General features: G+C 38.8%; 1 long non-coding RNA gene and 1 pseudogene across 2 annotated transcripts; both read right to left on the reverse strand.

Annotated features, from left to right (window-relative positions):
- Positions 1 to 130: 130 nt before the first annotated feature.
- LOC149838806 (metal transporter Nramp2-like) lies at positions 131 to 26,780 on the reverse strand (annotated as a pseudogene). The gene is made up of 4 exons (XR_016431990.1): positions 26,195 to 26,780; positions 25,566 to 25,702; positions 24,800 to 25,452; positions 131 to 400 (listed from the first exon to the last, which is right to left on the reverse strand). The product of XR_016431990.1 is annotated as a metal transporter Nramp2-like (transcript).
- Positions 19,661 to 21,522, reverse strand: LOC149838807 (uncharacterized). The gene is made up of 2 exons (XR_016432214.1): positions 20,990 to 21,522; positions 19,661 to 20,697 (listed from the first exon to the last, which is right to left on the reverse strand). It is a non-coding gene; the product is annotated as an uncharacterized LOC149838807 (long non-coding RNA).
- Positions 26,781 to 27,105: the final 325 nt, after the last annotated feature.

Consider the following 27,105-nt stretch of genomic DNA (forward strand, 5'->3'; position numbering starts at 1 on the left):
CAACCTTCCGGCTGTCTAAGCAATGAATCGTCATCACAATAAAGGTGATAGTTGAAAACCTGTAGGGCAGCCACCGCCAATAAACCAGGACATGGATGCAGCATGAAGCACAATGCTACAGAAAAATCTATGGGTTAAGTCACCCCTGTACCATCGTCATCATACAATTCTTCAAAATTTGCAACGTGTGAGCTAATACAGGTTCACCTAGCCTGAAAAACGAGAAGCAATTTGGGCAGAGGAAGATTGTGCCAAGTTGCAGAAGCTCCATATGAGATCAAGCCCACATACATGGCTATTGCTGTGCAATCCATGGACCATTCACTTCATTAGAGAAGAGATCCAAAACAAGATACCCATTGATCACCATCACTAGTGAGACCACAAGCCATGCCACAACCTGTGAATGCCACACAACAAGAATAAGGATCTTACAAACAACAAATCCAAACTACAGCAGGTTAAATAAAAGCTTTTCTGAAACTAAAGATAAGATATTCTGCTCATCAAAAGAATAAAGAAAGATAACAGGTTAGTTACATGGAAATCTACAGGTTAAATAAAAGATTTTCTGACACTAAAAATAAGATATTCTGCTTATCAAAAGAATAAAGAAAGATAACAGGTTAGTTACATGGAAATCTACAGGGGGCTTAACGTTTTACACACACATACACATATCTATCACCCTCCCAGATCAAAATGTGTAGAATTCATTTATTGGGCAGAAGCGATGATATGGTAGGGTCATGGATGATCTCTCAGAATATGGGAGCAATCAAAACAGTTGGCCAATCTTTAAAATCAGTAATTCGATAATTGATCCTATTCTAGATAGAGACAAGCAAGCATGAAGCTTGTCTCTGTTAAGTTGGTCGTGTGAGTTTACTGTTGAAGTTATAAATCGTGTCTGGATTATCAGGCAATCTAAGTATGGTTTGAACGGTCATCCCATACCCTAGCACTAAGGACAATCAAAAAGCTAAAAAGTAAGAACAGACAAGTGTAGGTGGTTCATTGTCTATGTTACCTAGACGATCTTATCAACCAGCCATATACATGCTTGAGATTTGGTCAGACAAAAACTTCTGGACACTCCAGTTTTAGTTGATTGAGTTTTCATTTTTTTTTCACATGCAATTTTAGGTTTCCCTTTTTCAAATTAAACATGTTTTTTTTTGGTTAATTCTGTTATTTCTTGGCTCTAAAATTATAAGCTTCTTGATGACTTTGTACTGTTTATAGCTTCACGGTTCTATTTAAATCATCAAAGTAACTAGAAATTCATTGACTTCTAGTCTCATACAATTCTATCTATGTGGTTCAATGCCTAAACATGTTTTAACCACCGCTGGTTGTTCAAAGCTTTGACATTCCTACTCTCTGTGTGTGCATGTTTATAATATACATATTGCCGTGTCTTGGTTTCCAACTATCCATGTGTTAACATTCTGAACCATGTTTGACACTGATGCCAGTAATGATGTCTAGGTAATATGGTTTCATTGACTTCATTCATCATAGACAGAAATGATAAACATAAATCTCAGTTATCTTCTCAGTGATTGATTTTATGTCTTCCAACACCTTAGTTTGGCAGCTATGTCACACGGACTCGGCTAAGGAGGTGCCGCACCCGAGTCGACACGAGTGCGGACTCGGACTCGGCCCGGACTCGGTCAACGCCGAGTCGGACTCGGTCAACGCCGAGTCGGCCGAGTCCGTCCACATTTTGGACACGGTCAACTTTGACTGAGTCCAAAAATGTCCATTTCGACTTTTAAATTACATTTTGGATCTAGGTCGGGTCGGGTCTGGACCCGACCCAGATCCAATTTTTTTTGCAGCCGAACCCTAAAAGGGGTTTATCGACAGGGGGAGGGGCTTACCCTCTTGATTTTGCTTCTCCCGTTCAGCCCCTGCAGCTTTCTCCTCCACCCACGCCGGCAATCCAGACTCCGGCGACGGTACGCACAGGCAGTCACCGTCTCCCCCTCCGTCAACACTCAATAGGTACGTCGATTAACCCTCCCTCTGCTCGCAGCCTCCCTTGCACCGTCTGCTCGCAGAAGAGGGGCTCGGCCCCTCTCTGTGCCTCCTATTCAAGAAGGAGGGGCTTGGCCCCTCCTCGTTTCGCTTATGACAGGCAGGCCCCTCCCCCCGTACCCTCTGCTCGCAGAAGAGGGGCTCGCCCCCCTTCCCTTCACCCTTTGCTCGCAGAAGAGGGGCTCGCCCCCCCTCTCTGCACCCTTTGTGAAAGAAGGAAACCCTAATCGACAGTGAGAGAAGAGAAGAGAGGGAGAGAGAGAGATTCCAGATGAAGGAGGGTTCAGTCCATCGTGACTGCCCTCTCATTCTATTTATAATAAAGTGTAAAACACTAGGGTACGAAAATACCCCTTTACAAAATGTTAATTTACAATACATGAACCGGATCTGGACCCGATCCATTACATAAATGGATCGGGTCAGACATACACAATGAAGATAACGATGCCTTCTTTTCAGCCTCCCTCAAGTTGTGCATGGTGTTGGACCATGAACAACTTGTTCTTCAAAAAACAAAATCTATCCTTTGTTAACCCTTTAGTGAGGATATCAGCAACTTGTTCTTTAGTTGACACATACATGGGCTCAATCTCTTTGTCTTCAACCTTTTTCCTAATAAAATGTTGATCTATTTCAATGTGCTTTGCTCGACTATGGTGAATGAGATTGAATGACATGTTGATGGCACCTTGATTGTCACACAGCAACAGTGACCGAGCAATCGATTCTCCCATTTCAGTCAGAAGATGTCTTATCCATGTACCCTCGACCGTGGCAGTGGCCATCGATCTGTATTCAGCCTCAGTGCTCGATCTAGCAACCGCCTTTTGTTTTCTACTGCTCCAGGATACCAAGTTTGGCCCAATGAAGCTGCAGTAACCGGATATTGATCGTCATTCGTCTAGATCACCCGCCCAATCAGCATCAGCATAAGTAACAATCTCATGGCCCCCGCCTGGATCTAATTCTTCCTTGCCTTTGTATACCAGCCCATCACCCACTGTACCCTTTAGGTAGCGAAGTATACGTTTGACTGCCTCCATATGTGACACACGAGGTTCATGCATAAACTGGGATACCTGATTAACCGAATATACTATGTCGGGTCTAGTAAAAGTCAGGTATTGCAACATGCCAACTAAACTGCGATACTTAGTGGGATCTCCATATATATCCCCTTCTTGTGAACTCAATTTCTGATGAATGACACTTGGAGTTGTTAACGGCTTACAATCTGTCATGCCTGCTCTGCCGAGAATGTCCAGCGTATATTTGTGTTGAGTAAGGGTAAATGTATCATTCTTGTTATCAACTTCTACCCCAAGAAAATATCGCAGCTCTCCCAAATCTTTCATCTTAAATCTCTGATTTAATAACTTCTTCACCTGCTCAATGTGGCTTTTACAATTCCCTGTGATGATGATGTCATCTACATATATCAACAGAAGAGTAGTAACTCCTTGTTCATTGTGAATGAATAATGAGTGATCCAGAAGAGATCTAGAAAAACCATGTTGTTGTATTTCTAGAGAAAAACTATCGAACCAGGAACGAGAAGCTTGTTTCAAACCATAGAGTGCTCTCTTTAATTTGCATACATATTTTTTGGCGTCTCGTTCTGCATATCCAGTGGGTTGTTCCATGTAGACCTCTTCTTTTAAATTCCCGTGCAGAAAAGCATTTTTTACATCCAACTGGCTCAATGTCCATCCATGTTTAATGGCTAGACTCAACACAATACGAATAGTCCCCATCTTAACTACAGGACTAAAGGTTTCATCAAAGTCTTGGCCTTCCTCTTGTGTGAATCCCTTGGCTACAAGTCGAGCCTTGTACCTTTCGATGCTCCCATCTGGTTTATATTTTATCTTATACACCCATTTTGACCCAACGACATTTATGTTCAGTGGTTTAGGCACAATCTCCCATGTGCCACATTCATGTAAGGCCTCCATTTCTTCATTCATTGCTTCTACCCATCTTCTAGAGCTCGCAGCTTGATAGAACATAAGAGGCTCATCCTCTTTACTTATGGATGTCAAGAATAACTGAAAATCCAATGAAATTTTTTTATAACTTACCCACCTGTCAAGCGGATGTCGAATCCATGAAGATCTTCTGATATCCATTTGCTGCGAAACGGATGATCCAGATGGATCCGTGTTCGTACAAGGAATGAATGAGGGCTCTTTCTCTCGCCGAGTGTACACAATACCCTTATACCTTGTTGGCTCCAAGTCATATGTGACAGTTTCCTCCGTTTGAGTCTCATTGGCTGAATCCTCATGTGGCTCATTCTGACTGCAATTTTCTGGACAGTCTACTGTACCGTTGGAGAAGAGTTCTGAATTTAACCATGGGCAGTATACCTCAATGCTGGAGCTTGAGTTATCAGTATCCACCATAGTTGAATTAGTATCCTGATCAGCAAAGTTCATTTCATCGAAAATAACATTCCTTGATATTTTGACACGCTTAGTCAGGGGATCATAACACCTGTACCCTTTGTAATCTTCTGCATATCCTATAAACCTGCATTTCAAAGCCTTATCTTGGAACTTGTGCCTGAGTGAGCTATCAATGTGCACATAACAAACTGACCCAAACACACGTAATTCATGATAATCAGGTTGTATGCCAAAAAGAGAGAAGTATGGTGACTTATTTTCTAAGATATTCATAGGCAAGCGATTTATCACATGAACTGTAGAGTGGAAGGCCTCAGTCCATAATGATATAGGGAGATTGCTCTCGTGCATCATGCTCATTGCAGTCTCAACAATATGTCGATGCTTCCTCTCAGCAATCCCATTTTGTTGAGGTGTATGAGGGCAAGACACTCTTCTCTTTATCCCATTATGTTGAAGAAAATTAACAAAATCACTCGAAGAGAATTCACCTCCTCCATCACACTGGAAATTAAGAATGTTGGTAGAGAAATGATTTTGAACGAAAGAGTGAAATTTCTGGAACAATCCAAAAACTTCTGATTTGTGCTTCATAAAGAATATCCAAGTATAACGTGAGTAACTATCAATGAAAATAAGATAGTATTTACTGCCAGAAAAAGAAGTAATTGGAGCAGGACCCCAGACATCTGAACAAATGACCTCAAATGGCCTTGAAGCTCTTTTATTAATGGAAGCAAAAGGTAACACATGACTCTTACATAGATGACAGCTAGAACATTTTGTATCAACGACTTCTGAACTCAGACTGGACTTAGGAATAAGATTATTCATGACAAGTTTTTCAATGAAATGACGACCACAATGGCCAAGACGACTATGCCAAAGTCTTGGCTTATTACTTTCAGAAACAGTAAATATAAAATCAGAATCAAAGACTTGACGTTGGTGAGGCTTCAAGGATGAATAGTTGGAATGAATGAAGGAAGGATCTTCTTGGAAGATGTACATGTTGCCCCATCGTTTTCCTTCAGCGAATATCCTCCTCGTGCGAAGATCCTTGACATAAACAGAAGAGGGAGTAAATTCAACTGAAGCATTAGCATCATCAACAAGTTTTGAGACAGAAACAATGTTCTTTTGAATATTAGGAGCATGGATGACACTTGGAAGTTTAAGAGAGGATTTTGACATGTGTATAATGGCATTTCCAGTATGTGAGATGGCATGATGAGATCCATCTCCTGTGACTATGCTATTCTTTCCAACATAAGGTGTAAGAGTCAAGAGCTTACCTACATCACCTGGAACATGAGTAGCTGCTCCGGAGTCGACATACCAAATTCCTTTGTCATTTTGCTTCATGTTTAATCCTGCCAAGGCTGCCAACAGTAACTCTTTTACTTCTCCATCCTTTTTAGTCTCTACTTGTGGAGCTTTCCCTTTGTTTTGGGGATTAAACCAACAATTCGCTTTAATGTGCCCTTTCTTGTTGCATAGGAAGCAGGTGGGAATGGGTCGTTGTCCCTGGACATTGGGTGTTGGAAGTATGCCACGACCTCCATAGTTATTTCTCCCTTGGCCTCCTTTTCCTCGAAAAGAACTTCCTCTACCTCGACCATAACTCATTCCCATAGCCAGCACATCTTGTGTTCCGGAATTCCCATGAGAGGTTTCAGAGGAACCTTTCAGATTCATCTCATATTGCAATAATTTTGCATGAAGATCTTCAAACTTTGGAAGTTCCGGTAGACATAGTAAGGTTGTCGTCATAACATGATAGTCTGGCCCCAATCCACTCAAGGTTTGTTGTACTTTATCTTTTCAAATGACAAGACACCCAACAACCGCCAACTGATCTGTGATGCCTTTCATTTTATTTAGGTATTCCATAATAGACATGGAATCTTTCTTCAGCATTTGAAATTCTCGCTTAAGAAACATAATTCTTGCCTCAGAAATTTGTGAATATGTTTGAACTAACGTATCCCACAATTCCTTTGCCGAACAATCATCAAGAAGAGCAATAAGGACCTCCTGTGAAAGAGTTGAAGTGATGTATGCCACTAGCGATTGATCTCTCTTCATCCAAGCAACATATTCTGGATTCTTGTGAAGAACAACAGATTGTTCTCCTTTATCGTCCGCCTTTTCTTGCGAAAGGAATTCTGGAGGCGGTGGGACCGATCCATCCAGATGACCAGAGAGGTCCTGACTTTTTATAAACGGAATAATCTGTCTTTTCCAGGTTAAGAAATTGCAGTTATTCAGTTTTTCAGAGACTAGTTGACCAAGAAAACTTGAGGACAGACATGATTGCCCGTGAGTAAAATCCATTTGATGAATATGCTTGAACTGACACTTAGGTATGAAAAACAAAGGACTCGGCTAACAGAAAAAAAAAATTCAGATGAGGAAAAACAGATGGCTACTAGCAGGCAGTTCTCTTTAGAATCAACAAAAAAAAATACAGATCAGCAGAAAAGGAAATCACAGATTGACAGTGATTAGCAGGTAGCAGGGAAACACATATTCAATGCAGAGAAAAACAGCAGGAAGGAAAACACAGATCAAGAGAGGTAGATTAACAATGATTAGCAGGTAGCAGGGAAAACACAGATTAAATATAGGAAAAACAACAAGAAAACAACAGGGATTAAACCACAGATCGAAAGAGGATCGAATTTTCACAAAGGAAAGGGAGAACCTGATTTTATTACACACAGATTTTGCTGATAGAAGCACACTGATTAAAGGCACACAGATTGATGCTGTGATTCTTTGAGATTCACGGCTGATAGGTCCAGATTCACGCTGGGTTTTTCTTCACACAGATTCACGCTGGGTATTTGAGGGTCACAATACCACGCAGATTCACGCTGGGCTTTCTTCACACAGATTCACGGCTGATAAATCCACTCTGCTGACGCTGATGGATTCACGCTGTGATTTGCTCCCAGATTTTGGCTCACGCAGATTCACGCTGGGCTTTCTTCACACAGATTCACGGCTGATAAATCTGGGCTTTCTTCACACAGATTCACGTTGGGCTTTCTTCACACAGATTCACGGCTCACGCAGATTCACGTTGGGCTCTGATACCATGAAAGAAGGAAACCCTAATCGACAGTGAGAGAAGAGAAGAGAGGGAGAGAGATTCCAGATGAAGGAGGGTTCAGTCCATCGTGACTGCCCTCTCATTCTATTTATAATAAAGTGTAAAACACTAGGGTACGAAAATACCCCTTTACAAAATATTAATTTACAATACATGAACCAGATCTGGACCTGATCCATTACATAAATGGATCGGGTCAGACATACACAATGAAGATAACGATGCCTTCTTTTCACTTTGCTCGCAGAAGAGGGGCTCGGCCCCTCCCTGTGCGTCTGATTCATAGAGGAGGGGCTCAACCCCTCCTCGTTTCCCTTTTATTGAAAAAGTTCAAAGTAGGAGTGGGGGAAGGAGGGGGCTCGGCTGACAGGCCGAGCCTTGCCACGCCGAACAACAGGGGAAATGAGGAGGGGCCGAGCCTCTCCTCGTTTTCCTTTTGTTCGGCAGGGGTAAGAAGGAGTGGGGGAAGGAGGGGGTTCGGCTGACAGGCCGAGCCTTGCCACGCCGGACAGAAGGGAAATGAGGGGTCGAGCCCCTCTTCTGTGAATCGAAGGCAAAGGGAAGGGCTCAACCCCTCATTTCCCTTCTGTCCGACGTGGCAAGGCTCGGCCTGTCAGCCGAACCCCCTCCTTCCCCCACTCCTTCTTACCCCTGTCGAACAAAAGGAAAACGAGGAGAGGCTCGGCCCCTCCTCGTTTCCCCTGCTGCCTTTGGCTTTTTGGCAAGGGCGAAGCCCCCGGCACGGATAAGGTTCAGCAGGGGCTTGCCCTGCCCCTCCTTTTTTGCGTTAGATAGGGGGTAGCTCCTATTACTATTATTTTGAAGTGTTTATTAACTTTATTTTATTTACTTATTTTCTTTTCAGTTTTCACTTTTCAGATATAATGGCGAGTTCTAGCGGTAGTGTCAATACATTTGGTTCAAGTTCTAACCCTGAATTAGAAGTTTCTCAACCACTTTGGAGGCTTGTGACAAAAGGGGTAAAAGCTAGTAGTGGTGGTGGTGGGAATGTGCAGTTTCATTGTAATCTATGTAAGACTGTTTTCACAGGTTCTTATACGCGTGTTAAAGCACATCTTTTGCATATTTGTGGTCAAGGAATTAGAGCATGTTCTGGGGTTGACAAAGACATGTTAAAGCAATTAAAAAAAGAACAAGAGGAAGCTGAAAAGAAGAAAATTGCAGAGATGAGAAGCGATTCGATTAATTTGTCTTTTCCTACTGCTAGTGATATACAAGAAGAGCTTTTAAAGAAAAGAAAGATGGAAAGCAATAAAACAATACAAGCGTCATTCAAAAACATGGCAAGAGCAGAAATTGATAAAAAGATTGTCGATTCTTTTACTCAAGCTCAATTCCTTTTAATGTAGCTAGAAGTCCATACTGGAAAGATATGATTACATCTTTGGCTAATTGCAATTTGAGTGATTATGTGCCTCCTAGTTCAGAAAAACTAAGAACAGTCATTCTTGCAGAGGAAAAAAATAGAATTGAAGACTTGTTAGAGACTCAAAAATTTGCATGGAAACGACATGAAGTGTCGATTGTTTCTGATGGATGGACTGATATACAAAGGCGACCACTGATAAACTTCATTGCTTACTCACATAATGGGTCAATCTTTTTTAAGACTGTTGATGCATCTGGAGAGTATAAAGATGTTGAATATTTAAAGAGATTATTTGTCGAAGTGATAAAAGAAGTGGGTGAAGAAAGTGTGGTGCAAATCATTACTGACAATGCTCCAGTTTGCAATCGTGCAGGAATGAATTTGGCAAGTGAAGATACATATTCACATATTTTTTGGACTCCTTGTGCAGCACACAGTTTAAATTTGGCACTTAAGAGTATATGCAATCCATCAAAAGATGATGCACATGCACATGAAATGTGCTTATGGATTGAGGAAATAAAACATGATGTTCGAAATATTAGAAATTTTGTTGTAAACCATCATCATGCCCTTTCTATATTTAATAGGCATTCTTATCTCAAGTTACTAAAAGTTGTTGAAACTCGTTTTGTTTCTCTCATTGTTATGATAAAAAGAATTAAGCAACTCAAGAATGCATTGATGATGATGGTGGTTGATCAAGATTGGGATTTTTATCGTACTGAAGATGATGTCAAGGCTCAAGCTATCAAAAAATGCATCTGTGATGATTTTTGGTGGGATAAAATTACATATTTTGTTGAATTTACAGAGCCTATTTGGGAAATGTTGAGAGAAGTTGACAGAGATGTACCCATGCTTCATAGAATTTATGAAATGTGGGACAATATGATTGAAAAAGTTCAAAGTATCATTTTTAAACATGAGAAGAAAGATATTGCACTTGATGATTCAGAATTTTACAATCATGTACATTCAGTTTTAGTGAGAAGATGGGATAAAAGCAATACACCTTTGCATTGCATGGCACACTCTCTCAATCCAAAATACTACGCAAAAAAATAGTTGACAACAGGTGTTGGTCGTGTTTCTCCAAATTAAGATCCTGAGATATCAGGAAATAGAATGATATATTTGGGAAGACTTTTTAATGATCCTCACATGTTTAAGGTTATAAATAGTGAGTTTGACAAGTTTTCTACTGGGAGATTTGATTCTTTAGCAGCACTTGTGGCAAGGGACGAGGAAGATCCCCTTAATTGGTGGGCAACATATGGATCGGAGACACCAAATCTGCAACGTCTTGCAATGAAGTTGTTATCCCAACCTGGTACATCATCTTGTTGTGAAAGAAATTGGAGTACATATGCTCAAATTCACAACATTAAAAGAAACAAACTCACTAGTAAAAGAGCAAAGGATTTGGTTTATGTTCACTCAAATCTACGATTAATTTCTCGCCGCACCAAAGAAGAGTATAGGTACTTTTTTTTTGTATTCAAAGTTTGTATTTAAATATTTGCATTCAAAGTTTTAAGTTAGATACTAATATAGTTATTTTTTGATGCAGTTGTGGACCATCCAAGAATTGGGATGTAAATCCAGAAGATTTTGACTTGGAGGGAGAACATAATTTACATACTCTCAACATGGACTACCTCGATCCTGTTCTTCCCTCTAATTCAGACGATAAGAAAGATTTATGATAAGTTTTGTTGTTTATCACACTCACAAGCTTCTTTATGTGTTATATTTTGGTAAGTTTGTGTTGTTAAGAATTGTTTTTTTATTTTTGCTTTAAAATTTACAATCTTTATGTGTTAATTTATTGTTATATATAATTATATATATTTAAAAAATATATATTTATAATATATATTTTTTAATATATATATATATAGCCGAGTCCCCGTGTCCAAATTTTTTGGAATTGCGCTGCACCCGTGTCGCACCCGCACCCGCACCCATGTGACATAGTTTGGCAGTAAATTGTATTCTTAATCTTTATTCGAAGTGCGCCTATGAAACCTAGATGCTTCATTGTGCTGATGTCATATATGCTTGCTACATCAAAACTTTTCCAACTAGACGTTCTTTTTGCCAGATATGTAGATCCAAATAGAAGGCTCTCGGCTCCTGCATCATCTATTTTGGTTAGCTAAACCGTTAATCTGGTTCAAAAGAGGCACATACAGATGTCAGTAAAATTTTCTCGACCCCACCATATCCACTCAATTGCAAATAAATACAATGTTGCAATTCGAGTTTAACTGAAAATTTGTGTCCGTGCTACAATTACACTATAGCTATCTCAATTAAGTTCTCTTCCACCCGAACTATCTATAAAATTGTGAGACAAGCCTATAGACGAGTGTGAAAGTTGAACCATCTCGACTTCAGTCTTCAGTTCAGAATAGAAAAAACAAATTCATTGATTGAAAAAAAGAAGCTACTAAAACACAAGTCATTTTTGTTTAGTATGAAATTTCTATTCATATAATATTTTATTGCACATCCAAGTCAATCATGTCTTTGTTGTCTCTAATCTCCACACTTGCTGGCTGTAGAAAACTCTAATATTTCAACCAAAGTTGGAAAACTCAGTGAGACTCGGCCGATTTGCCTCATATCGCCCCCCTTAACCGAGTCAAAAAAATGACAACTCGATTTGAACTAAACTCAGTTGAGTCAGCCAAGAATCAGCCGTCTAGTGAATTTTATCTAAGACTTGGCTAAGTTTCCTTTTTAGTAGGTTTATGCACCATTCCTTAACCCAATCAAATGTGCTTCCTTAATTACTTTACTTTTTCAGTTGCAGGGGAATCACGGTTTTTTAGACAATTTTTTTTCTTTCTAATTAGGTTTAGTTAGGACCATTCTTTATTATGCACTGTCCCTTATGACCAATTAAATACACCTTCTTTAATGACCTTACTTGTATGGCTGCATGCACTCACTACTGCTTACACGCACCACACCATCCTTGACAAATAAATAAGCATGTTACTGTAAAGAGTCTTTCACACAATCAAGTCTACAAACAACTTGACAAAACATACATTCACCCAATATGGTAAACCAAAATAGCATACAAAATGCTCCACCGCACAAACATAAGAATAGTGCATAAATGCACTTGAATCTGAATATGTGAGAGGTAAAACCCTCTACCTTTGTATATAAATTACAATGGGCAGCATGCCCTTATTTATAGAGAGGTTACATGAGAGGAGCTATTAAAATAGCTGTTGGGCTACTCCCAACAACTCTAATTAGAGCCGTTGGGAGTAGTGTAATGAAATATGCGGAAAAGAAATGTATGTCCTACAATGGACATTCACACATAGAAATCAAAGAACAAGTCCAAAAGAGGACATACACAAAAGCCAATAATGGCTAGAAAGCATAAAATCTTATAAATGCACAAAAGGGCTTGAAGAAGCCACACATTACAACGGGGAGACCCCACTTATTTATAGGCAAGAGAGGAGTGAGGGAGAGTTAGAGAAAAGCAAGAGAGAGGGACCATTGGGAGTCCCAACAAGGAGTCGTTGGGCTCCCAATGGTCACAATTGTGACCGTTGGGGGCCCAACGACTCTTTGTTGGGGGCCCCCAATGGTTGTGCATTAAATGCACAAAAAGAAATAAAAAAAGACAAAAAAGAAAAAGGAAAAAATAGAAAAAGAAAAAAGAAAAAAAAAGAAGAAAAGGAAAAAGTCTAAAATGCCCCTATTGGGCGAGATTACAAAACTACCCCTTATCGGGTAGTGAATGAGAACTATATATATATATAAATATAGGTATTACATATATTTTAACACCCTCCCTCAAGCTTTACGGGGATACAACGGAAAGCTTGTTGAGAAGAAACATGAAACGAGGAGCAGCAAGAGCTTTGGTGAAAAAGTCCGCCAACTGGTACTCGGATGTGACATAGGGCAATGCTATGGTTCCTTTTAGGTATTCATCTCGAACATAGTGGCAATCCATCTCAATGTGTTTAGTACGCTCATGGAAGGTGTGGTTGCTGGCAATATAGATAGCACTCTTGTTATCGCAACACATCTTCGAAGGAATTGAGATGACGATGCCCATATCACAGAGGAGACTTCTAAGCCACACAAGCTCCATGGTTGTAGTGGCCATTGCACGATATTCCGCTTCAGTTGAGGACAATGATAGTTTATGCTGCTTCTTGCATCTCCAAGAAATCATAGAGTCACCTAGGAAAACACAAAAACCATTGGTTGAGACTCTATCATTGGGATTTCCTCCCCAATCAGCATCTGTATAAGCAATTAAATCAAGGGATGATGAAGAGGAAAGAAAAACTCCCTTAGTTATGGTGTTTTTAATATATCTGACAATTCTTAAGACTGCACTCATGTGCACAGTTGTAGGTGCATGTTGAAACTGACTGACGGAGTGAACTGCATGAGCTATGTCTGGCCGAGTGATGGATAAGTATGTCAGAGACCCAACGAGTTGACGGTAGGGAGTAGGATTCTCAAGAAGTGTCCCATCTTCCAGTCTCAGCTTTGCATTGATAACCTCAGGGGTTTTTGTCTTCTTATCATCCGAAATTCCAGACTTGGCACAGATGTCAGCAGCAAGTTTCATCTGAGAGAAGATGTACCCTCGAGGTGAATATGCAACTTCAATACCTAGAAAATATCTTAAGAAACCAAGGTCAGACATGTCAAAATTTTCTTTTAAAATTTTCTTAATATCATGGATTCCTTGCTCATCACTTCCAGTGATGATCATATCATCAACATATAGTAGTAGAATAACTACAGAGGACCCTGCACTTTTCACAAATAACGCAGTGTCAGTATAACATGAACGAAAATTTAAGCTAGTCATTACAGTACTAAATCTGTCATGCCAAGCTTTCGGAGCTTGTTTTAACCCATATAGTGCCTTTTTTAGTTTAAGAATTTTGTTTTCACCAATGGATACTCCTGGTGGAGGATCCATATAGACCTCTTCACTTAGTTCGCCATTAAGAAATGCGTTCTTAACATCCAATTGATAGATAGGTCATTTTTTAACGGATGCAACCGCAATAAGAGTCCTAACACTAGTCATTCTAGCTACGGGAGCAAAGGTTTCTTCATAGTCTATTCCGTACTCTTGAGCATATCCTTTGGCTACCAACCTAGCTTTATAACGTTCTAATGACCCATCACTTTTAGTTTTAATTTTGAAGACCCATCTACATCCAATAGACTTCTTTCCAGTGGGTAATGAGGTTATTTCCCAAGTTTTAGCCTTTTCAAGGGCACTAAGTTCAAGTTTCATGGCTTCAACCCATTGAGGAATGTTTTTGGCTTCATTATAGTGTGACGGTTCATGATAAGAGTGTAATGCAATTAGGCATGCCCTATATTTAGGTGTTAGGGACTCATAGGAAACAAACCTATTAGGAGGATTGGAGATCCGGCTAGATCTCCTTAAAGAGGTTTCTTCTATGTTGGAATTTTGAGAATATTTTTCTAAAGCGCTAATAGGAGTTTCTTGACCACGCCTAGCATAGGTTTGAATGGACCTATTTTCAACATTATTACTTGCATTTTCAACATTACTAAGAGGAGTATCCTCTAAATCATTAGGAACATCCTCTTCGTGAGGAATCACATCTTCTTGAGAGAGAAGATCAAATAAGAAAGCATATTCGCTTTCATCAATATCTTTATTTTTCTCAAAACCGTTCTCATTTTCTAAAAATGTAACATCTTTTGATACATATAGTTTGTTGCTTTTGGGATCGAAGCACCTAAAACCCTTTTGATTTTCTCCGTATCCTAAGAACACACATTCGATAGCCTTGGGAGATAACTTATCTCTTTTATGTGTAAGGACAAAGCACTTACACCCAAAAATTCTTAATCTATTAAAATCGGGTGTTCTTTCAAAAAGTTTTTCATATGGAGATATATTTTGTAGGGATGAGGATATCATTCTATTTATCAAATAAGTGGAGGTTAAGGCGGCTTCGGCCCAATAGCATTTTGGAATTTCTTTGGAAATAAGAAGAGTCCTAGTGGTTTCCAAGATGTGTCTATGCTTTCTTTCGGCTAGACCGTTTTGTTGGGGAGTCCTAGGACATGACCTTTGATGACAAATTCCATTGGTTTCCAAATATTCTTGAAATTCATTTGATAGATATTCTCCACCGGAGTCGGATCGAAGAATGGAGATATTAGTTGAAAATTGATTTTTGACAATCATATGAAATTTTTTAAAGAAGTTAAAAACTTCGGATTTTAAATTGAGAAAATAGATCCACACATATCGAGTGAAATCATCAATGAAAGTAACATAATATGAGTATCCTCCTTTTGATATGACCGGAGAAGGACCCTAAACATCCGAATGAACTAATTCAAAGGGTCTTTTTGACACAAATGTTCTTTTTGGAAATGGGGTGGATTTCATTTTTCCAAAAATACAACTCTTGCAAACAAAATGTTTCTCATTACAAAATTTCTTTCCAAAAGGAAAGGAGTACATTTTTGAGAAGCTTGGATGTCCAAGTCTTTGATGCCAAGTTTCTATATTTTTATCTTGGACATGATTACAAAATGAGTTAGTAGGAAGTTTCAAGTGGGTCATGTAGTAGAGATCTCCCCTCCTATGGCCTTGCCCAATCCGCTTCCCGGACTAGAGATCCTGTATAGAACAATCCTTGGTTGAGAAGGAGATTTCACATCCATGATCACATATTTGGGAGACCGATAAAAGATTTAAATTAAGTTGAGGTACTACTCTTACATTTGGCACAAAAAAATCTTTTGAAAAATCTAAGGTTCCAAAACTTTTAACTTGTAAAGAGGTACCATCGGCGGTGGAAACAAAGAAATTTTTGGAGTTTCTATATACATTGGATAGTCCATTGTCAATAGGGGTCATATGAAAAGATGCTCCAGAGTCAAGGATCCAAGAAGGCGTACCTGGAGGAGAAGAAGAGGCAATGGCGGCTCCCGAAGTTGATGGCGACTTGAGTAGAATTTGTAGTGCTTCGGATAGTTGAGCAAGGGAGAAGGACTCTTTCCCTTTTATTGTCTCCTTCTTTTGTGGGATTTCTTCAATAATAGCAACTTTACCTTTTGGAGGTTCATTTATCTTTGGACAATTAGGTCTTATATGACCCGGTTCTTGACAATGATGGCAAATGGCTTTCCTATAATTGCCATTATAGTTATTTTGCCTCCCAAAGTGTGGAGGCTTATATGCTTTCATATGATTGCCGGGTTTAGACACGGCAAGAACTTCATCTCCTCTTTTAATCATGCCAAGACGTGTTTCTTCTTGGCATATTTCGGCTATGGCATCTTCCAATGGAAGTGGTTTGGATCTATGAAGGAGGGAGGACCTAACTTGTTCATATTCGGGCCTAAGCCCATGTAAAAATTGGAAAAAGTGTTCTTTCTCCATTTGTTCTCTCCTCATTTCAACATCTTCACTTGATACCCATTTGGGTTCAAGAAGGGATAGCTCATCCCACAAAAGGCCAAGAGTGCTATAGTAATCTCTTACACTCATTTCACCTTGCTTAATGGTACGAATTTTTTCTTGGATGAAGAATTGACGAGCAAGGTCTTTTTGAGTATACATATCTTTCATAAAGAACCATGCTTCATTTGCTAGGCGGAATTTAGCAATGTTGGCGCAAATCTTTAACTCCACGTTGTTCATGAACCATGCAAGAATTTTTGCATGCTTACTTTCTCAATCTTCTACCTTGGATTGGTGATCTTCAATAGCTTTCATGCGAGCATTTCCTTCTAGAGCTTTTTCTTGATCACCATCAATTTTCGTAAGTTGAAGTTGAGGTTCCCTAATGGTGCCCATAACGTATCCCCAAAGCTTTTTACCTTTGAGGTTGTTCTCCATGGCGGCGGCCCACATCATGTAGTTAGTACCATTGAGCTTGAAGGAGAGATCAATCTTTTGTTCTCCTTCCATTATATAATCAAGAATGGAGGACAAACAAAGAGAGATAAAACAAGACAACTAGCAATATGAATCAAGAGCACAACCAAGGCTCTGATACCATGTAATGAAATATGCGGAAAAGAAATGTATGTCCTACAATGGACATTCACACATAGAAATCAAAGAACAAGTCCAAAAGAGGACATACACAAAAGCCAATAATGGCTAGAAAGCATAAAATCTTATAAATGCACAAAAGGGCTTGAAGAAGCCACACATTACAAAGAGGGAGACCCCACTTATTTATAGGCAAGAGAGGAGTGAGGGAGAGTTAGAGAAAAGCAAGAGAGAGGGACCATTGGGAGTCCCAACAAGGAGTCGTTGGGCTCCCAACGGTCACAATTGTGACCGTTGGGGGCCCAACGACTCTTTGTTGGGGCCCCCAATGGCTGTGCATTAAATGCACAAAAAGAAATAAAAAAAGACAAAAAAGAAAAAGGAAAAAATAGAAAAAGAAAAAGGAAAAAAAAGAAGAAAAGGAAAAAGTCTAAAATGCCCCTATTGGGCGAGATTACAAAACTACCCCTTATCGGGTAGTGAATGAGAACTATATATATATATATATATATATATATATATATATATATATATATATATATATATATATATATATATATATAAATATAGGTATTACATATATTTTAACAAGTAGCCCAGCAGCTCTATTCAAACAGTCAACATTTTGACTGTTTGACAGAACCTGACAAAAAGGTTGTTGGCTGTTTTGACAGTCCAACAGCTCTAGTCAATTATGACTGTTTGACAAAAAGACAAAAAATAAGAAAGAAATAAAATTACAAAAATAAATAAATAAAAAAGTATTACAAGAATATAAGTATATACTTTAAATATATAGTTATATACATATATATATATATTCAAGTATATACATATATATGTCATTTTCTAACAGTCTCCCTCAAACTTATGGTGAAATCACCGAAAGTTTGTCAAGTAAAAAGTTAAATCTTGGTGAGCATAGTGCCTTGGTGAAGAAGTCAGCAAGTTGATATTCTGATGTCACATAGGGAAGATCAATAGTCTTCTTCAAATATTCTTCACGAACAAAATGGCAATCCATCTCTATATGCTTAGTTCTTTCATGAAATGTATGATTTCGAGCAATGTATATCGAACTCTTATTGTCACAGCACAATCTTGTAGGATTCTGAAGGTGAATCCCCATATCTGAAATCAGTTGTTTGAGCCACACGACTTCCATAGTAGTAGTTGTCATTGCTCTATATTCAGCTTTTGTAGATGATAATGACACCTTTTGTTGTTTCTTGCATCTCCATGAAATCAAAGATTCACCTAGAAATATACAAAAACCAGTTGTTGAGCGCCTGTTATTTGGATCTCCTCCCCAATCAGCATCAGAATATGCAATAAGATCTAAGGAGGAAGAAGAGGACAAAAAGACTCCCTTATTTATAGTGCCTCTGATGTATTTAATAATTCTCATGACTGCACTCATATGAGCTGATGTTGGAGCATGTTGAAATTGACTGGCTATATGTACAACATGGGCTATGTCTGGTCTTGTAATACTTAAATACATAAGAGATCCCACTAGCTGTCTGAAGGGAGTTGGATTGTCCAAAGGAACTCCATCATCGGCTCGCATTTTCATTCCAACAATCTCTGGAGTATCAACAACTTTATCATCTGAAAGTCCTGACCTGTCAATAATATCTGAAGCAAACTTTGTTTGTGACAATATGTATCCTCGGTTAGAGTATGAAACTTCTATACCAAGAAAGTATGTTAGAAACCCAAGATCTGTCATTTCAAAAGAATTTTTCAAAAATTGTTTTACTTTCTTGATTCCCTCCTTGTCACTACCTGTAATTAACATATCATCAACATATAAAAGTAAAATTATAATACCAGCAGAAGAGTTCTTGATAAACAAAGTTGTATCAGTATAGCATGGTTTAAAACCATACCTTGTAATAACATTGTTAAAAGTATCAAACCAAGCTTTAGGTGCTTGTTTGAGGCCATATAATGCCTTTTTTAATTTAAGCACTTTACCTGAAGGAATTATTAATCCAGGTGGAATATCCATATATACTTCCTCATTGAGATTCCCATTTAAAAATGCATTTTTAACATCCATTTGAAATATATTCCAATTTTTAATAGCTGAAATAGCTACAAGCATTCGAACAGTGGTCATCCTGGCAACAGGAGCAAAAGTTTCTTCGTAATCTACTCCGTATTCTTGAGAATATCCTTTGGCAACTAATCTGGCTTTATGCCTTTCCAAGGATCCATCACTTTTGGTTTTTACTTTAAAAACCCATCTACAACCTATTGTCTTTTTTCCTATAGGTAAATCCAGAATTTCCCAAGTATTAGCATCTTTAAGAGCTTCTAATTCTATGTGCATAGCTTTTATCCATTCAGGTAAATTTTTTGCTTCATTGTAACATGAGGGTTCAAAATATGAGTGGATAGCTATAAGACATGCTCTATGTTTAGGAGAGAATGAATCATAAGACACAAATTTATTTGGGATTCTTGAGGTTCGTTCTGATCTACGAATAGTGGTTTGTTCTGAAGGAATTTCTGATGCTTCATGATTACTTTGATTTACACCTTCATTGAATGCATTTCGATTTCTTCTAGTGTATACTATTGGTTCAACTATTGTTCTATTTTCAATAAGAGGTTCTACATAAATATTTTCATCATTAGACAATAGTTTGAACAAGAAAGAATAATCAGAGTTTATGTCTTCCGACATGTTTTCTTCAAATCCACTTTCATTTTCAACAAAATTAACATTCCTTGAAATGAGAAGTTTATCATTTTTGGTATCATAACATTTAAATCCTTTTTGTGTTTCTGAATAACCAATGAACGCACAGGAAATAGCTTTAGAAGATAGTTTATCTCCTTTATCATTCAAAACATAACATTTGCAACCAAAGATTCTCAGTCTTTGATAGTCAGGTTGATATTTGAATAATTTTTCAAAAGAAATTTCATTAGATAAAGTTTTGGAAGGCATCCTATTTATAAGATATACTGAGGTTAATGCAGCTTCAGCCCAAAGATTTTTTGGAACATTTTTAGCAATAAGAAGAGTTCTTGTAGTTTCCATAATATGTCTGTGTTTCCTTTCTGAAACTCCATTTTGTTGTGGGGTTCTAGGACATGATCTTTGATGTAAAATTCCTTCATTTTCTAAAAATTGTTTAAACTCATTTGACAAGTATTCTCCTCCAGAGTCAGTTCTGAGAATTTTGAGTTTACTTTCAAATTGATTTTTAATCATGTTATGGAATGTTTTGAAGGTTGCAAATACATCTGATTTATACTTAAGAAAGTAAATCCAACAATATCTAGTGAAGTCATCAATAAACACAACATAGTAGGATAATCCGCCTTTAGAGGCTACAGGAGCAGGACCCCATACATCCGAATGAACTAATTCAAAAGGCATTGAGGAGTAAAAAGTTTTTTGACCATAAGGCAAGACTTTCATTTTACCAAGTAAACATTCTTTGCATTCAAAATTATCTTTACAAAGATTCTTGGTAATAGGTACAAAATTTAATTTTCTTATATTTGGATGCCCAAGTCTATGATGCCAAGTCCGTATGTCTTTTGTTTGGGCAGTGTTGCAAAATGATTCCTTTGGAATACAAAGGAAATCCATATAATAGAGATCTCCTTGCCTAGAACCTTCCCCAATCAATTTCCCGGACTGGCGATCCTGCACCCAACATTTACTTGATGAGAAAATGACATCACATCCATGATCCGAGATTTGAGAAACAGAAAGTAGATTAAGATGAAGTTTTGGTATAAGTCTTATTTTCGGAATATAAAAGTTGTTATGTTTTGACAAATCATTTTTAAAAATTCCAACACCCTCTATTTCCAAGGCAGTACCATCGGCAGTGGAAACAAATGATGCATTTGAATTAGGTTGACATTCGGATAGTATAGATCTATGTGGGTCATATGAAAAGAAGCTCTTGAATCAAGAAGCCAAGAGCACATACCAGGAGTAGAAGAGGTTGCAATGGCCGCTCCTGAGGTAGATCCTTTAAGCAGTGGTTGTAATGCCTCCGTCAGTTGAGATAATGATTTGGTGAGGTCTTTGAGATTCAAAGTATCTTCATCTTGTTTTGATGGTGCAGCCGCAACACGCTTTTCTTGAGGCCTATATTTGTATCTAGGACATTGAGGCCTAATATGACCGGGCTCATTACAATTATGGCAAATGATTTTTGATTCTCCTCGATTCTTATTAAAATGAGGAGGTTTATATGGCTTGATATAGTGTCCTGGTTTTGATGCGGCAAGTGCGCAATACTCTTCTTGACCATTGCTAGAAGTAGCGTGCACACTAACATTTTTACTCATGTTTAGCCTAGTCTCTTCTCCACTAAGTTTAGTGAGAATCTCATGAATAGGAGGAGGTGATGAAGATGATAGCAAGGAGGCCCTTGTTTGTTCAAACTCGGGTCTCAAACCATAGAGAAAAGCGAAAAGTCTCTCTTCTTCAACTTGAACTCTCCGCATTTCTATACACTTTCCTTCCCATTTGGGTTCAAATTGGGCATGTTGGGTCCAAATGGAAGATAACTCCATAAAATAATCTCTTATATTCTTATCTCCTTGTTTAATGTTTCTAACTTTTTCTTGCAGATAATACTTGTGAGCCATATCTTTTTCGGTAAACATACCTCTAAGATATTCCCATGCTTCATTTGCCTTTTTGTAACACAAAAGGTTTGAGGCAATTTTTGTCTCAACTCCACTAAGCATCCATGAAAGAATTTTGGCATTTTTCATTTCCCATTCATCTAATTTTTTGTAGTATTCTTCCATGGCTTTGTTTTTTTCTTCAAGACTAGTCTCAACGTCATTTTCACCTAATGTAATTTTGGGAGTGGGTTCAAGAATAGTACCTCTTACAAATCCCCACAAACCTTGACCCTTGATGAATGTCTCCAAGTGTCCCGCCCAAATGTTATAGTTGCTTCCTTCAAGTTTGAATGGCGGAATGAAGTTGGAGTTGCTTGTATTGTGCGGAAAAAATTCACCCATGATGAATCCAAAGAAAAAAAGGAACCACCAATCACGAAAGAAAGAAGGCACGCTTTACGAGGCAGCTCACCAATGCACGGTTGATCATACACCAAGCTTTGATACCATGTAAAGAGTCTTTCACACAATCAAGTCTACAAACAACTTGACAAAACATACATTCACCCAATATGGTAAACCAAAATAGCATACAAAATGCTCCACAGCACAAACATAAGAATAGTGCATAAATGCACTTGAATCTGAATATGTGAGAGGTAAAACCCTCTACCTTTGTATATAAATTACAATGGGCAGCATGCCCTTATTTATAGAGAGGTTACATGAGAGGAGCTATTAAAGTAGCCCAACAGCTCTATTCAAACAGTCAACATTTTGACTGTTTGACAGAACCTGACAAAAAGGTTGTTGGCTGTTTTGACAGTCCAACAGCTCTAGTCAATTATGATTGTTTGACAAAAAGACAAAAAATAAGAAAGAAATAAAATTACAAAAATAAATAAATAAAAAAGTATTACAAGAATATAAGTATATACTTTAAATATATAGTTATATACATATATATATACATATACATACTCTTGTATTACGAAAAGTATGTATATATATATATATATAAATATATATATATTCAAGTATATACATATATATGTCATTTTCTAACAGTTACATGCCTTCTTAAATGTGCCTTGTGATTTTACATGCAACAATTTAATATAATTTACATTCAAACCAAATTCCAACACACACACACACACGTGTGTGTGTGTATAGAGAGAGAGAGTGGGGGGGGGGGGGTGGAGTAGCTGCCTAGAGCAGCCTACCCTCGCGTATCATCCATCGCGAATGAGTCTTTAGCGGCGGTCGTGGTCGCCGCTAAATGGTTTTTTGCACGCGTGACGCGCTCATGGGGTGCTTTAGCACCGTCCATCATCTGCGATGGACGATGCTGGGGCGTTGGCCAGGGTGTGCAGCTACTCCTCTCTCTCTCTCTCTCTCTCTCTCTCTCTCTCTCTCTCTCTCTCTATATATATATATATATATATATATATATATATATATATATATATATATATATATATATATATATATATATAATTTGCTTATTTATATGAAAGATCCATATTTTAAATGAATATACTCTTTTTGTATCTATGAAATACATATTTATTATTTATTTTTAATAAATAAAATGAAAAATCTTGACTCATCTGAGTCACCGAGTCAAGCTTGGCCGATCCAAGACAGAGTCCCGAGAATGCCAACCATGATTTCAACTGTGAAGATGGAAACTTGATTGCATTACTGTATACACAATTCATTAGTCAACACCGCCAGAAGCTTCATCTTGGTAAATGCTTATCTTTCAGTTCAAGAAATGACATACAATGGCACCACATACTACTTTGGAACTTGATGAACCAAGCAGCATGACATTTCTTTTTTCTTTTTTTCCCCTGTTGTGGTTACTGTAGGTACATGTTAACAAGCTTGTCACATCACTCAGATCTGCCTGTGTCAAGAAGAGGATGGAACATAAGAGAGTTTAGATGGTTCATTAGAAGGGTTTAGTATTCACTTACTGAGTTGCAACAATTTAGTCAAGTGAGAGGGAGGCTGATTGAATACTCTAGAGTGGAATCTGAATGCTCATAGTAAATCATACACACTCTTGCTATCATTTCTTTTTGAGACAAGCTGTATAGTGCGTCCTCATTTAGTGGTAGGCTTGGCACATAATTCTTTCGTGTCTGTAGTATATGGGAAGTACCAAGCTAGTGAAAAATGCAATTTAGGGGATCAAAGGTGTGCCTTATCGTGTCTAGCAAGAGAAAAATAGTGATATCTCCTTATGACATAGGTTACTCCCTTCGATATTTCCAGAACAGCAAGCAACTGAGACCTTTTTATGTATAAAACGTGTTACTTCTCTAGAATTACTAGTATGACTAGTTTACTGTTATGAGTCTATGATTTATTAGCAGCAGTATAAGTGAAATATGATTTCTTATTGTGTGATCCATGCAGAAAAGGCTATAGAACAGTCTTTCAGTTCCTATGAAAAATATCCATCATCCTAGCGCTCAACAGTGAGCAATACTCATCTGTTAGCCATCCTGGAAGAACTGCTGGTTGTCAAGGCGATCAAGCTCATTGCTAGGGATGAAACTTGGAAGTAAAACAGTTGATGGTATGTGGAGACAGTGTCACTTTTCCCAAACAAAATTGGATAACAGCTAAGATTAGCGTTGTAAGGTTCAGCAGCAGCTTCCATTCAAATTAGCCAGCAATGCTTGTTCGTGCATTTTTCATTCTAGAAACCATCTCCATTCTTTCCAATGGCCTAACTTTCCAATCTGCAAACCTTTGATAAGTTCCTAGTGTTTCATGAATACAAGTTGGTCTACTCTATAGAAAGGGTGCACTCATGGGGGTGAAGCCCATTAGTATCCAAAATCAATTTTATCCCAAGATTATCATGACAACTGGAGCTGGAAAGGAAAAGGGACTGGTATAAAGAATGGTTGCATCTGGACCTTAGAATATTTCCATAACCATTGCTGCATCAGTGTAGTTAGTAAGAGTTATGTCTATTAGTCGCAGATGATTAGCAGCAAACTGTTGGATTCAAGTACTCACAGTAAAGCATCACTAAACCTCCTTAAAAGGGATACACAAGAAAGATATATTACTTCAAGTACCCACGGTAAAGCATAACCAAAGATCCTTAAAAGAGATAGGAAGAAAGATACACTTACCTTGGTGACAGATCCTATCTTAAAAATGCCCATGAGTTGCTCCTTGGAGACTAAAGAAAGAAGTGGAATAAGAGCAAATGGTATCCGCAATGATTGAAGCACGTTAAGCCATTCATTCAAGACATCAAGTGCAGATTCAGATGTGTTGAACACCAGAGCGACTACTATTGTTGGCACAATGGCAAAACTTCTTGTGATTACAGCCCTTATCCATTTCTTCATCTGGAGATTAAGAAACCCACCCATGATAAATTGTCCAGCATAAGTTCCTGTAATTGTGCTGCTCTGTCCTGCTGCTAATAATCCAATTCCCCAAATATAAAGTATGGGAAACACCCCTCCCCCATATTTCTCTTGAAGAGATTGACCAGCATTTACAAGGCCAATGTTTTCAGCTTCCTTTGTCCCATAGAAACCCTTTGCGAAAACAGTTGTGACCAACAGGTTAATTATAAATGAGAGAAGCAATGCAAGCGAAGACTCACTCGAGTAGTACTTGAGAGCCTCCTGAACTCGAACTTTGTTTTTTGTGTCAATATTTCTTGATTGGACGAGAGCAGAATGCAGGACTACATTATGTCGCATAATTATACAACCCACTACTCCCACAGCCCGCCTTATAGTTTTTGAGCCGAGTCTCGGAACCAGAACACCTACATATATAAAATACATCCACAATTTCACATTAAAGAAATCAACAAAAGTAGTGATTTCTAAGTACAGTACAACTACATTAAGAAAGTACTACAAAGTTCATAGGTCATACCCAGTAACAACTGCCTCCCATCCGGATGGGTGTCAGCAAACATCCAAGCAAAAGAAAGTGCCATGGTCGCAATGAACATCGCAAATACTGCTTCCAATTTCCTCACTCCGTAGTTCTCCAAAAATAAGAATATGAAACTGTTCACCACCATGGAAAAAAGGAAAAGAAAACATCAAAGGCACAATAAAACTTCGACATCAAACTAACCAATAATTGACAAACAAAAGCATATACCCACACGCCAAATAATTAACAAATCAGCTCTCCCGCATCAACTTTTGACAAAACGTTAATATGGAATCAAGCACCGCAGTAGAAAAGAAAAGAAGAAAAATTTCTCATTGAATCAACAAACAGATACACAAAACCAGATCTCGAACATTAATTTGAAAAAAAAAAAAAACCTAAAAGCACAGAATCAAATATAGAAAAAGACAAATCCATACATCCACAATGCAGTAAATTGAATCTGTGTATGTGTGTGCGCGCGTGCGGGTGGCATTAATGCAATAAAGGGGGAGAAACCCCAATTTCTAATCCAATAACCCTAATTAAAATCAGAGAAAGCAACAACCAACGCATAACCTTCCCAGATCCACCAATAAGGGAAAATACCACAGAAACCTCACCTATCAATGGAGGTAATCAGCACGCCAGCTCAGAGGGGTAAAAACCCGTTGCTGGTGATCTTGATGGCAATGGCGCTCCCGATGACCTCCTGGATATCTGCTCCGATGAGCGCGACCTCTGCCATGAGCCACAGCGAGACCCTCGCCGCCGCCGGATACTCGTACCTGAAGAGCTCGGGAAGGTGGCGGCCGGTGTCGACGCCCATCCGAGCGGAGAGAAGCTGGATGATGAGCCCCATGGCGGTGGCCCAGAGCAATAGCCAGAGCAGCGAGTCCCCGGCGATCGCCCCGGCCTGGAGGTCCCCCTCGAGGTTCCCGGGGTCGAGGAAGGCGATGCTCATGAAGACCCCTGGGCCCGTGAAAATCCAGAGCTTCCGCCACGAGAACGCCGGCGGCGACGACGGAAACGGATCGTCTTCGCCTGAATCCTCCAATATCCCGATCACGACCTTCTCCCGCTCCTCGAACGCCTTCTCCTCCTCCTCCTCATCGAAAAAGGAAGAGGAGAGCAGGGCGTCCTGTTCCTTCTCGCCCTCTGCAACTCGACTCATCTTCTCTCTTCACTTGGCGTCTCTCTCCTTCTCCATATCTCAGGGAGAGAGCTCACCGGCGGCGTATTTATAGGCTATCTCGCACGTGTGAAACGCGTGCCCGCCCGCCACGTTGCGCATAGGCTCCGGCTCGAGTTTCGCACGTGCGGATGAGGTTGCCGAGCGTGAAGACGGAGGTTCTTGGACTTCGGGTCACGGGTTCGGTTTGTTTCCGTTTTTCTGGGGACCTTGTCCGCTGTGTAACAAATATTTGCTGTTTTATTTTTTTAAATATCGAGATTATTATTGATATATTTGCAAAACTAACAACCATGAAATCATGCTTGGGAGGGAATTTACCGTTTTTTCCCTATTTTTCTT

This window comes from Nuphar pumila, chromosome 5 (assembly GCF_984573655.1).
Source record: "Nuphar pumila chromosome 5, dmNupPumi1.hap1.1, whole genome shotgun sequence".
NCBI classification, from domain to species: Eukaryota; Viridiplantae; Streptophyta; class Magnoliopsida; order Nymphaeales; family Nymphaeaceae; genus Nuphar; species Nuphar pumila.